This window comes from Panthera tigris, chromosome A1, assembly GCF_018350195.1.
Source record: "Panthera tigris isolate Pti1 chromosome A1, P.tigris_Pti1_mat1.1, whole genome shotgun sequence".
Lineage (NCBI taxonomy): Eukaryota > Metazoa > Chordata > Mammalia > Carnivora > Felidae > Panthera > Panthera tigris.
Genome location: NC_056660.1, coordinates 11587109 through 11601308, shown reverse-complemented (window position 1 = coordinate 11601308; position 14200 = coordinate 11587109). Strand labels below are relative to the sequence as shown.

Here is a 14200-nt window from a genome sequence, read left to right as displayed (position 1 = left end):
ACAACTGTATTAGTCATCGCTGTGTAAGAAACAATCCCAAAACTTAACAGCTGAAACAAAATTATCTCAGTTTCTAAGGGTCAGGAATCCAGAAGCAGCTTAGCTGGTGGGTCTGGATCAAGGGTCTCTGATGAGACTGTAGTCAAATAAATAATAGTCAACTGAAGGCTAGAGGAGGATCTGCTTCTAAGGTCACTCAAGGCTATTGGCAGAAAGCCTCAGTTCTTTGTCACGTAGATGTTAGGAGACAATAATCCATGGGACCTACATTTCTGCACATTTTGCAACTGAGGATGGACTGCCCTTTGTTCTAAACTATGTTTCAAAGGTATCTATAAAATGAACGGACTTAGAAGATAAAGAAAGTCACCTCCAAAGCAAAGAGCAAGTATGCTTACTGCACATCTAAAAATATCCAGTTTTGGGGTGCCTGGGTGGCCTCAGTAGGTTAAGCATTTGACCCTGGATTTCAGCTCAGGTCATGATCTCATGGTTTATGAGATCAAGTCCCACATCAGGTTCCATGCTTGGGATTCTCTCTCCCTTGTTCCCTCTGCCTCTCTCTCTCTCTGTCCCTCTCCTTGTTCATGCTGTCTCTCAAAATAAACATTTAAAACATAAAAAAAAATAAATAAAACTATCCAGGTTCCCCGTGTCCAAAGTTCCTCTCCTGAAACATAGTCCACTGCATATGTAGGTGTCATCTGGCCCTCTTCACGTTACCAGGTGCGAAATGGAACTCAAGGAACTGGTGCAAAAATGCCAAAACCCTAGCTACTCCTCCTGTAATTGTGACAGTCTTTCCAATCTGACCCAGGGGCCTCATGTCTTTTATCAGCACCCATGAAACTGTAGTAAGCTAACTTGAGAGCCTGCAAGTAGGGTAAAAACTCAGACCCTTCACCGTCTTGACATTGGGTCTCTCTACAATATGGCATCTGGTTTTTTCTACAGTGAGTAATGAGGAAAAGACCAGTAACAAGCCACTGTATCTTTTTTTAACCTAATTTTAGAAGTGACATACCATCACTTTTCCCATACCCTATTGATCACACACATCAACCCTAATCAATGTGCAAGTTGGCCTATGAAACAGTGCAAATACCAGACAGGGATCAATGGGAACCATGTGAGAGGCTAACTACCACATTCAATATCGGTACAGATCAGTTTTCCCTATATATATCTACAGAGCAACACAATCCCAATCAAAATCCCAAAAGACTTTCTTTTTATAGAAATTGAGACCCTGAAACACAAAAGAACCAGACCGGCCAAACAATGTTGGAGGATTCACACTATTTGATTCCAAAAGTTATGGTAATAGAGACACTGTGACACTGGCATAGGAGAAACAAATAGATCAATGAAACAGAATTGAGTCCAGAAATAGACCTACACATGTAAGTTCAAAGGATTCTGAATAAAGACACATTACAGATGTGAGATGTTTGTCGTAAATAAATAACAAAAATAGCAAAAAAAAAAAAAAAAAAAAAAATTAATAACAATAACAAATAATAAAGACACAAATAAAGACACATCTAATCACTGCAGCAAAGAAAAGGTGTTTTCGTTTTTGGGTTTTTTTTTTCCAAACAATGGTGTTGGAATTGGATAAATGTATTTTTAAAAGTGAACTTTAACCTCCTACTTCACACCATGCAAAATAATTCAAGATGGATCATAGCCTTATAGATAAAGGCTAAGACTATGAAACTTCTAAAAGAAAGCACAAGAAATTATTTTCATGACTTTTGGATATATCGGCAGAGCTTCTTACGACTCAAAAAACATAATCTATTTTTTTTTCATTTTTTTAACGTTTGTTTATTTTTGAGAAAAACAGAGACAGAACATGAGCGGGAGAGGGGCAGAGAGAGAGGGAGACACAGAATCTGAAGCAGGCTCCAGGCTCTGAGCTGTCAGCACGGAGCCCGACACAGGGCTCAATCCCACGAACTCGAGATCATGACCTGAGCCAAATTCGGATGCCCAACAGACTGATCCACCCAGGCACCCTAAAAGGCATATCTATTAAAGAAAAAACTTGATTATTTAGACTTTGTCAAAATATACCAGTAAGGAAAAAACAAGACAAACTACAAATTAGGAGAAAATACTCTTAACACATTGATCTGACAACTTGTATCCAGACTATATTACACACCAATAAAAAGATAACCAATTTTTTAAACACGCAGAAAACTTGGAAGACAAATTCACAAAAGAAAATACACTAATTATCAATAGCTGTATGAAAAGCTACTCAACATCATTAGCCACCAAGGAAATCCAAAATGAAACCACAATGAGAAACCATTTCATACCTTATAAATGGCTAAAATTAAGACTGATTATCCAAACGTTGGCAAGAATGTAGAGCAACTAGAATTCTCATATATTCATGGTGGGACTATAAAGTAGAAAATCACTTTGAAAATGTGGGAATTTCTGACATAGTTAAACACACATCTGCCTATAAACTCACAATTCCATTCCTAGGTATTTACTCAAGAAAAATGAAAACAACTGTTTGCAAGAAGACACGCATAGGTCTTATTCTTAATGGTAAAAAATTGGAAGCAACTCAAATGTTCATCAACAGAAGAAAAGATAAACTGTGGTATATTCATCCAATTTAATTTAATTAAGCAATAAAAAGAAAAACTGGTATATTCCACTTCATGGATAAATCTGGAAATGCTAAGCAAAAGAAGCTAAATGCAAAAAAGCACACTGCATGAACACAGAACAAAACTAATCTACCTTGTCAGATATCAGAGTGCTTGGGGAAGAGGGAACTGGATAAAAAAGGCAAAGAGGGAACCTTTTGGGATGACAAAAATGCTCAATATCATCTTTTGGGCACTGGGTATTGATCTCATCAAAGTTGAGATCTGTACATTTCACTGTATTTAGTTTATACCTTAATATAAATATATGCAAATATAGAACATAAATATATAGAATATATAATACATAAATAAGTAAATCAAAAATAAATTTAAAAACAATTCATGAGCTCACTGTATTAATTTTCCCTTTTTCCACTTAGTCTTGGGTTGTCCAGACTTATATTTAGCGTATATATACATACATTTGTGTGTATTCAGTAAATATTAATCATCTACCAGTGCCAAATATTCTGCTAGGTTCCAAAATAACTATAAGTTCATGGCCTCAAAGGTTAACCGTATAAGGGCAAAAAACAAATAAGAACAACACATGACATGACGGTTTCCATTATAAAGGTATACACAGGGTCTTGTGAGAAGGGGAAAAGAGCACAACACGTTGCCCAAAAGAAGAGTCATGTATCAGAAAAACCTTTCCATTAGGTAGAGGATGACATGTGAACAAGCAGGAATGACCACTGCAAGAAGAGAAATACCGCATGTAAAGACACAGAGACAAAAGGTCCAACACAGTAGGGAGCTATGAGCAGTGTTTTGGGAGCTGAGCGAGCCTAACACAAAGTGACATGAAATGCTGGCAAGGCAGGTAGATACCACGCCAATACTAAGATACTTGGATTACAAAGGGCGTGAAGAGCCACTGAAGAGTTTAAAGCAAGGAAATGACACACTCAAATTCATGATTAGAAATATCACTCTGTTAATAGTCTAAGAGATAGCCTAGAAGGGAGTGATGGTGTAAGCAGATACCTGTCAGAAGACAAATGCAGGCAAACAAGCAAGTCATGTTTACATTTACTAAACCAACCAATGGAACAGGGACTGAAGAGAAATTTAAGAATCCCCAAATGGACAGAAAAAAATGGGTAAAGATTAAAATGAGAGAGTTCACAGGAAAAAAAAAAATAATATAGAGGGCTCTTAACCATATGAAAAGATGCTTGGCTTCACTTGTAAGAGAAATATTAATTAAAACTACACTGAGATACCATTTTTCGCCTATCGTATTGGCACAAATCCAAAAAGCTTGATTACACACTGTGCTGGCAAGGGTATAGGGAAACAAGTATTCTCATAAACACGTTATTGTTACAACGTCTATGAAACACAATTTAACAATATCAAAATTATACCTGTTATATTCTTTGACCCAGCAATTCCACTTCTAGGAATTTATCCTACAGACACATGGGCATATGTACAGAATGATATATCCAACAGTGTTGCTTGATGCAAGATTCTTATAATTTTTATAATAGTAAACACTGGAAACAATACAGCTGTCCACCAATGGGCTTTAAAAGAAAATACTTTATTCCGCCTTCTTTTAAATTATTTTATGATAACTGGTGTTTTATACTACCAGTTAAATTGTGGTTCATAAGTAAAAAGGAACAGCAGCTTTTGAAAAGCGGAGAGAAGTAGAGAGCGTGCATAAGCAACTAGCACTTTACACACCACTGCGTTAAGATCTCCAAGGTATATTGTTCAGTGGGAAAAAAAAAAAGTAAAAGGTGGGGCACCTGGGTGGCCCTGTTAAGAGTCTGACTTCAGGGGCGCCTGGGTGGCCCAGTCGGTCGAGCGGCCGACTTCGGCTCAGGTCACGATCTCGCGGTCCGTGAGTTCGAGCCCCGCGTCGGGCTCTGTGCTGACAGCTCAGAGCCTGGAGCCTGTTTCAGATTCTGTGTCTCCCTCTCTCTGACCCTCCCCCGTTCATGCTCTGTCTCTCTCTGTCTCAAAAATAAATAAACGTTAAAAAAAAAAAAATTAAAAAAAAAAAAGAGTCTGACTTCAGCTCAGGTCATGATCTCAAGGTTCAGGAGTTTGAGCCCCATATCAGGCTTCGAGCTTATAGTGCCAGAGCCTGCTTAGGATTCTCTCTCTCTCCCTCTCTCTCTGCTCCTCTGCCTCTCACTTTCTCTCTCTCTCTCTCTCAAAATAAACAAACTTAAAAAAGAGAGAGAGAGAGAGAGAGAGAGAAAGTAAAAGGCAAAGCAGTTAGTTTCCAACACTAACGTAAAACATCTGGGAGCAGGAGGAGGGGAAAAGAGAAAGATGGGATAAATGTACTTATAAACGGCTGTATTTTTTAAATCCCCAGAAGGATATGTAAGAAATCAATAACGTGAGTAAACTACTGTAGAAATTTGGGAACTTGACAGATGGGAAAGGCTATGAATGAGAAACTTTTGATTGTGTACCTTTTTTCCTCTTTTTGTTGTTTCACTTTTGAAGTACTAATATGCATACAGTATTTATGTTTTAAAAAACCTTTGCGTCGGGCTCAGCTCGGAGCTGTGCTGTGACAGCTCAGAGCCTGGAGCCTGTTTCAGATTCTGTGTCTCCCTCTCTCTCTGCTCTGCTCCTCCCCTGTTCATGCTCTGTCTCTCTCTGTCTCAAAAATAAATAAACATTTAAAAAAAGGGGGGGGGGCGCCTGGGTGGCTTGGTCGGTTAAGCGTCCGACTTCGGCTCAGGTCATGATCTCATGGTCTGTGAGTTCAAGCCCCGCGTCGGGCTCTGTGCTGACAGCTCAGAGCCTGGAGCCTGTTTCAGATTCTGTGTCTCCCTCTCTCTCTGCTCTGTTCCTCCCCTGTTCATGCTCTGTTTCTCTCTGTCTCAAAAATAAATAAACGTTAAATAAATAAATAAATAAATAAATAAATAAATAAATACCTTTGGAAATACTGTATCAGAATCAACAAGATGTGTAATTCATTGGATATGAGAAGGAGAAAGATCAAGAAGACTGCAGGTTTCTGACTTGATAACAAATCTAGTCATCCCTTACAACTTAAAAAAAGGTATCTGTGTTATTAACCCAGACAGGATGTTAAAGGGTAGAGGTAGAGGAAAGCAATTCAGTTTTGAATATGTTGTACTGGAGGTATTGTGTCCAATACAGTATACAAGAAAAAGAAGACAGGATATTTAGGAGAGAGGTCAGGGATATAGTTCACAGTAGAAGCCCTGGAAGAAGAAAACATTTTTATCAGCCTAATATGCCTAGAAACTATTTACTCAATAAACCCAATTAAATCAGAAAATAAACGAAAAATGCAATTCAAAGAGACAACATAAGGCCACATATTCATATCCTTTTGTCACAGACATCAACCTCTCACTAAAACTGTACTTAATGCATTTAGATAAATTCCCAAACACAACAGATTAGAAACATCAAAAAAGACCATGGATGAAGCTACCAGAGGCAACATTTGGCAGGAGCATGAGGCAGCAAGAAATGATGATGATGATGGTACCACCAATACCTCAAGAAGTATAGCATTCTTCAAGGGCTCTTCTTAGGAGTCAAAGTCTCATATTTTATCATCTAAGACTTGGCCAAAAAGTCCCTCACTTCAAGAGGTTTTTCATGATTCCTGTACTCTCAGCTTGACATGATTAATCAATTTCCTTTTATCAAATTCCCAATTTCAGATATTTTGTTTACACCTTCCTGAAAACACTTTATTCTGCCTTGTTTTCAATTATTTTCTAATTATAACTGGTATTTTATACAACCAGTTTCTTTCTTCCTACTTGAATATACATTTCATAATTGAAAAAATATCTTTTATCTTTATATTTTGGAGCATGAATTTCTTGTATAGTATATAACATACACCATTTAACAAACAAACAATTTTCCATCTTGGCCTTCTCTAAAGTGATATGAATGGACCTGGCACAAATACAGTATCCCTGCACCAACCTCTAATGGTTTTTTTGTTGAGTACTTACCATCTTGGCACCAGGGTAAGCATTTGGTCTGGCTTATCCGCCCCCCACCCCCACCCCCCAAAAAAAACAACAAATGAGATTAGTGGTAATAGGAAGTGACAACTAACACATTTGGGGTTTCTCTCATGGGAGATAAACATGTTCTACAATCAGATTGCAGTGATGGTTGCATAAACTTGTGAATGTACTAGAAAACAATTGTACACATTCATTCAGTGAATTATACTGTATGTGAATTATAGCTGAATTAAGCTGTTTTTAAATGTGAGATATCTATTATCCCCCACTTTACAGATTCAGAAACTGAGGCTTAGCAAAATTAGTAATTTGCCCATGGTGACAAAGCTAGCTAGTAATGGAGACAGAATAAAAACCTAGGCAGTCTTGACTCTAAGTCTACAGGCTTAACCACCAAGCTCTTTTGCCTTCCTTAGAAAGGGCTTCATCAAGCATTACATCAAATGCCTACATATGCTCCTACTGCTGTTCAAGTCTTAAATGCTAGTGACCTTCCAAACTCCCAACTAGAACTACAAAGCTTTGACCCCAATCATGTTATATCATAAAGGGAGAAGAGAAGGAAAGTCAATAGCCAAAAAGAAATTTACCAAAGAGACAAAGAAAAAAAAAAGTGCTCAAGACTTGTATTTCAAAGCTTGCCATTTTGAGCATAAAACTAAATGAAAGCCTTGAAATAGCTGGATTGCTACTACCAAGAGTTGATGGGCAGGCCTAGTTCAGTTGAGCTGGGGTTAACTATGGGCTTCCCGGATTAATTCTACCTAGACCAGGGTTTCTCATCCTTGGAACTATTGATACATTGGGCCAGATAGTTTTTTGTTGTGGAGCATTGCCCTACACAATGTAGGGTGTTTTAACATCCCTGACCTCCACCCACTAGATGCCAGTGGCACCACCCTCCCCCATTCCCCCAGTTATGATAGCCAAAATGTCTCCAGACCTTGCCAAATGTCCTGGTGTGAGGCACTGGGGAGGGAAGGGGTGTCCCAAACAACCCCATTTGAGAACCATTGGCCAAGGCTAGAGGTAATGATGAAAAAGGACTAGCTATCTGATGTTAACTAGCATGTACGGTAACTTTAGACAAAAACTAACAGCTTTGTATCTCTGATGTACAAAAATTGTACATATTTAAGATATGCAACCTGATGTTTTGATACTATGTACATGCACTGTGAAAAGATCACCACAGTCACATTAATTAACATCACTTACACAGGGTTATCATTTGTGATTGGGGACAGAGGGGGTGACAGACAAAAGCCCTTTAAACCTATCACTTCCCAAGGCTACAAGGAAAAAAAATTCATTAAAAAAAAAACAAACTGTGAAGCTGGGGGTGAGGGTGGTACGTAGGGATTAAACAGGAACAAAGTCCATGTAGTCCTGCCAACATCCCCTGATTTCTGTACAGTTCAGCATGTAAGGCCTCTGACACCCTAGGAGAATATCAACTACAGAAAGGTACTACTAAACATCAGAAAATAGATCTAAAGGATGTAAGAAATGAGAACTGCTCCCTTTGACTGGTTTGAAGCAAAATCAGTTTCCCTTATAATTAAAACGAAGTGTCCCTCATCTCTGGAGGAACTCTTGAAATAACAAGGTCAAGGTTGCTACCCCTGCCAGGGAACAGGAGCATACGAAATGACAGCACAGGTAAAAACCAAATGACAGTTGAGGGTGGAAGGGAGTAGTGAGACAGGAGAAGCAGACAGAAGACAGAGCTGGCCCTATACAAAATTTATTTGCCCTCTCAAATCTCCCTTCCTGCCTTTATATACCTCGTTAACACCAAGTTAAGGGCTCTCAATATGCTCAATGTTGGCCCTTGGTCGTTCAAAGTCTAGCATTGTAGTCTCTCCATTCAGAGCAATGCCCCCCTCAAGGTGCCACAGGCTCTAAAAATATTATAACTCTCTAAAAATTGCACCTCTCTCAGTTCATTTTAGATGAGGGAGGGGGAGAAAGAGTCAAGTAAAATAAGCTCCATCTAAAGTATGTGCTACAAGTAACTTCTGCCCAATAAGCATACCCCCCCCAAAAAAGAAAAAAGAAAGTGATTACCCTCACTCATAATCAAAGAAATGTAAATCAAAACAGGATAAAAATTTCATATCAAATTGGCAAGAAGCATAAGGTTTAATAAAGTCCAATGTTGGTGAACATGTAACAGGCATACTCATAAACCACTGGTCAGTGTAAATTGTTACAATCTAAACACTCGAAAGAAAAAATCATGATACATCCTCATAAAATAATCATTTTTTTTAATTTTTTTTTCAACGTTTTTTATTTATTTTTGGGACAGAGCGAGACAGAGCATGAACGGGGGAGGGGCAGAGAGAGAGGGAGACACAGAATCGGAAACAGGCTCCAGGCTCCGAGCCATCAGCCCAGAGCCTGACGCGGGGCTCGAACTCACGGACCACGAGATCGTGACCTGGCTGAAGTCGGACGCTTAACCGACTGCGCCACCCAGGTGCCCCAAAATAATCATTTTTAATTATGTTGATCTATATGTGCCAATGTGAAAACTGCTCTGTGACATTAGCTAGGCAAAAAAGTAAATTGCAGTTGAAAAAAAGTGGACGGTACAATATAATACTATCTGTATAAGTTTTTTGAAAAATAAACTCTCTAGAAACTATTAACAGTGGACTGCCTGTTGGGGGGGAAGGGAGGACAAGTAGCTTTTATTTTTACTTTTTTGTGCCATCAGAATGTTTATCATATACATGTATAACTTTTAACCTAAAGTATAAAATTAAAGTCCTCTAAGCCCACAACCTTAACCACGACTCTCACCATCAACTATCCACACACAGCCCCTCCCCCATCTTCATATCAGAAGGCTGACTAAAATTGCCTAACCGAATTTCAGCTAGTTGAGGATATATTGTGGAAATAGATCTTGGGTATACATCTGGGGCTTTTCTTTAAGATCTCTTCACTCTAAAACCACTTCTGAGATGAAAAAGAAAAAGAATCCCTACACTGCCCAAAGCACCACAAACTCTCATTTCCTATTGCCCGCCCCCCCCCCAACCATCCTGTCCTAGAAAGAGGCAATGCTTATGGTTATTATATTCCCTCTTCCTATCAGTTTTATATTTAGTGTTGGCTAATTTCATTCTCCCACATAAAGAAGAGCAACCTCAATTGTTACTCAAAGAAGCCTTAACAGCAGGGATCTTACTGTCTGGTTCTCAGTTCCCACCACTTTGGTGCAGGTGTCCAACCAGTACCCTAAACTTCTACAAGGCAAGATCTCAGTCCTTGTTATTGCATCATCTCTGGCACTCTGCATATGGGAGCTTAACATTTGTTCATTTTAACTGAATCAGGTTAAAGCATTCTCTGTCAAAGGGAGAGGCAGGTTAGAGGAGTACTTCCAGGTCATGGCCCTTTAAAGATGCTTCCTGCTTTAACCAGTCTTCTTCCTCCAGTCCCCCTAGCCACTTAGAAGTTTTGCAACTAAACTAAGCACTTCTAATTACTGCCTAGTAATTAGAATGCCTTATTAATGCCTAGTCGTTAGAACACAATAACTATTATGGATATGTTTAAATATCTCAGATTAATGGCTTTAAGCAACTAAATTTTGCTCATCTGAGTTTAATCTTCATAATTTTCTCCCTGTGCATGATCATCCCTCCCACCTAAAACAATTACAGTCTCAAAGCAACAAACCTACCCTATTTTTGCACTAGTGAGAAATGGCTAAAAACCCTTTTCATTTATAGGGGAAAATGGTTATAATCAGCTTCATAACATTATAATGTGAGGAAGAGCTGACCTCTACACGCTGAGGAGTCAAAACTGAGAACCATTTGCCAGCTTCTTAAATATGCTTCAAAAGTAAATACATTTTCAGAGAAAATACTGGGCTTACTTTTAAACTAAGTATTTCTGGAATTTTTAACATTTCCAAACAGGAATACTCAAACCAAACACAATTTTATCCAAATATCTATTTTAACTGGAAGTGACAAATGACTGGTGTAGCAAACGGAGTTTAAAAGTGAAAAAAATACAGTCATACACATCCATCTTATAACAAAATAAAGTTCAATACTAACCTCAAAATCACCCTGGCTTACAAGTTTCAAGAAGAATAAATGAATGCCATGTCAAGTAACGTTGCACAACGAAAGATCAACTAACTCCAGAAAAGAGACATGCAAAAGGTTATCTTCTGAGACAACTTAAGTGGACTGAATGCCAGATAAAAATTATTAAAACCAGACTCTGAAACAGATGGTTAACCTTGAAATATTACTTCTTGATTGAATGAATGGAGAAGGGAATGAAGAATAATACACTATCTGGCAGGAATTTTAAATATTACTTAAATCCTGAACAGAACAATACAGACCATATAGAAGCTTCTAAGCTTCCATGAGAAACTAAGAGTTACCCCAATTCCACCATATGAATATGACTGTGCCTTTGGATAAATTACAATCTGAACCTAATTTCTCATGCATATCATAACTAAGATGATGATCATCTTTAAGTTTCTTTATAGCTCTCTAACACTAACAAAGGAAACATAAATTTATTCTTTTTTAACTTATACACAGTACTTGCCATCCAAGCCAAATCACAGTTAAATTGTTAGTTCTAGGCACGTATGATCAAAAAAGTTGCAATGAGGAAGTCAAAGGACAATCCTAATTCTTCAAGAGGGAAAAGCAAAAAAAAAAAAAACAACTTCCCAAAATATTCCCTTCCTCATAAAGTATCATTCCTCATCAGGGCAAGTTCTGTCTAATACAGGGTATCAGTTTATTGTTAGGTTTACCAAGTTATTGATAAAGTCAAATCCTCAAAATGTTACTCTTTGTGACTGTTAAAGCTGCAGAACAATTTTTAAGTAAACTTAACAATTAAAGCAACTTCTATCAACAGCCAGCTCAGACTACCTGTCAAATAAATAACCTTAGCAACATTTCATGACATTTCATGACAACAACAATCACTGTCATCACATTATCTCCTGCAACTCCTGGAAAAAGTGAGGGAAAAGACAGACATAATTAGACAGGAATAAAAGCAACAGGAAGAATACAAAAGCTGCTGTGAAAACAAAGCTCATACAAGGAGAATCAATCTCAAAAAAAGGAGAAAATAATAAAGAGCACAAAAGTTCTTTAAAACGAAACACCAATCCAAATACTACCTTGTCATTTAAAATATTTAAGCCCTAAGGTAAAACCCAGCTGCAAAAATGGTAATTTTTTTAAACAGCAAAAAAAAAAAAAAAAAAAAGAAAAAAGAAAAAAAGGCAAAAAAAATTAGCTACTTCAGTAATCAAAGAATGTCAAAAGTGCACCTTTTCTCTATGTATTTGCAAGTTTATTTCAAAGGAATAACGTTCGGACCTAAGATGTGTTTTTTATAGTTAAGCTTTTGAGAATACATCTAACAGAAGTCCCATGTTGAAACTTTCACCTACATATTCACCGGTATAAATTTTAATTAGGTTTTCTGCTATCACCAGGTGATACAAGATTAACTGTTCCACAAACTGACCTGCATACAACCATGGGAATGCTCATCTTACTGCCCCTAAAAATGCTTAGCATCTCTGACAAATGTGCTGCATATATAAAGTGTCCCTTCCAGCCCTTATTTTGCTTAATACCATTTTTGTGTTTTTAACTATTTTACTTATTACGTAAGTTAATACCAAAAATGCTCTAGCTTGGAACTTTACAGGGGTCAGTTGAGAACAATGATTGTATTGCCAAGCAAGTTTGAAATAATTGTAATTTATTCACAGCTCGCTCTTACAATCACGCTTGAATTTTTAAAGTTTATTAGGAAGACAGTAGAAGACTCCCAACTCACTAAAGACCTATGGCCAGCCTTCGAAATTAAAGGCTGTATCCCAAGTTTCCTAAACTGGTAAGGGTAGGGTCCGTTCAGGACAGCACTGCCCGTCCATCACTTCATAATAAAAGTGTGAAAACAGCGGTCAGAGCACATCCTTCAAAGCAAAATAAAGGGTTCTCTTTTATCGGGTTAGTTAGGATTCTTAAAACGTGTGTTGAAAGGGTAGCAACCTGCTCCTTCAAACCCTTCCCGGAGTTTACGCGTTCCCCGGGAAGGAAGGCAGTAACAAGGCAAGTCTGAAGGCGAGGCACCGCATTTCAGGGTTCAGATCCACTCCCTCAAAATAACTGTACTTCTGCCTGGCGCAGCTCGAACGTACGTACCAAGAAACAACAGCGGCAACATACAAGATTTTTCTTCTGACCAAAACTTTTCAAGTGTCACAAAGATAACAGCGCAAAAATGTTAACTATTTCCAACTGCACACCATTTTCATTGTCACTCCAACTCCACGGCTTCCTAAAGGAAAGCCAGAACCCAGTTGTCGCCCAGGAGGAGTCTCTCCAGCCAGTACTCGCGCTCTCGCTCCACCAGGTCCTCAGGTTCCCCCAGCACCAGCTCCGAGAGCGCGGTTAGCGCGCTTTATGTCCGGCGGATTGGCAAGTAACAGTGCAAAAATGTCACTCTAGCAGCCCGTTTCCTCGCCCGGAGCAAAGGGCTGGGCGGCGCGGGCGAGGCGCGCGGGGACCCGGCGAAGGCGCCCGAGGCCCGCACGCCGCCCGGGGTTCAGCCCGGACCCGCGCTCCCCACCCCTCGCCCGGAAGGGGGAAAACCCGCCAGCGGGAGGATTCAACAGGAGCACCGCGCCGCCCGCCTGCCGCCCGGGAAACAGCCGCCGGCCGGCCGGGACGCGGGGGGAGGGGCGGAGGCGGAGGCGGCGGGGCGCTGGCGACCCGGCTGCGGGGCGCGGACCCCCGCCCGCGCGCAAGGTCACCGCCCGCCGCCACCGCCGCCGCGGGCGCCCCGGCTGGGGCCAGGGCGGCAAGTTTAATTTCCAGAGGCTGCGACTGAGCCCGCGGCGTGGAGGGAGCGCGCCGGCGGCGGGGCCCTCCCCACCCCCACCGCGCAGCCCGACCCACGCCCCCGGCCCGCGCCCCACTCCTCCCGGCCCCGGCCGCCGCCAGGGAGCCGGCGGCTGCAGCCCCCGATGCCGGGAGGCGACTCTCGGCTGGCAGGCGGGCGGCGCTTAAGCCCCGCCACAGACACTGCCGCGGTGGCGGGCGCTGAAAAATGGAGCACGGAGACCAGAGAAGAGAGACATTTTCTTTCCGTTAACTGAATTGTTTCCTACCTCCGGGTGCCGGACTCGCTACTCCTCTCACTCCGCTGCTCTCCGGGATCCGCCGCCGCCGCCGCATCCAATCGCCTCCTCCCCCCCCCCTCCCCTTCCGCAGCCAGCCCGGCCGTTCCTCCTCCTCTCCGCTTCAAAATGGCGCCAAGCGCTCTTCGGCGGCTGCTCCAATCGAACCGCCGCGGACAGCACCCGGGGGCAGGCAGCGCGCGGCGTGGGTGCGCAGCGCCCCCTGCCGACCAGACGGCCCCGGGCGCGCGCCCGCCAGCCCTCTGGGCTCTCCCCGCCCCGTCCCCGCGCGCGCGCGCGCGCCCGGCTCCGACTCC

General features: G+C 41.0%; 1 protein-coding gene across 2 annotated transcripts in view; it reads right to left on the bottom strand.

Moving 5' to 3' along the window:
• Positions 1–13988, bottom strand: part of PDS5B (PDS5 cohesin associated factor B) — a 190580-nt gene extending 176592 nt beyond the window's left edge. The window contains exon 1 of one of the 2 annotated variants that reach the window (XM_042997690.1): positions 13875–13988. The gene's annotated coding sequence lies outside the window, so the exon portion shown is untranslated. Of the gene's footprint in view, positions 1–12906; positions 13272–13874 lie in introns of those variants that run through there. The other variant, XM_042997753.1, reaches the window with a different exon arrangement.
• Positions 13989–14200: the final 212 nt, after the last annotated feature.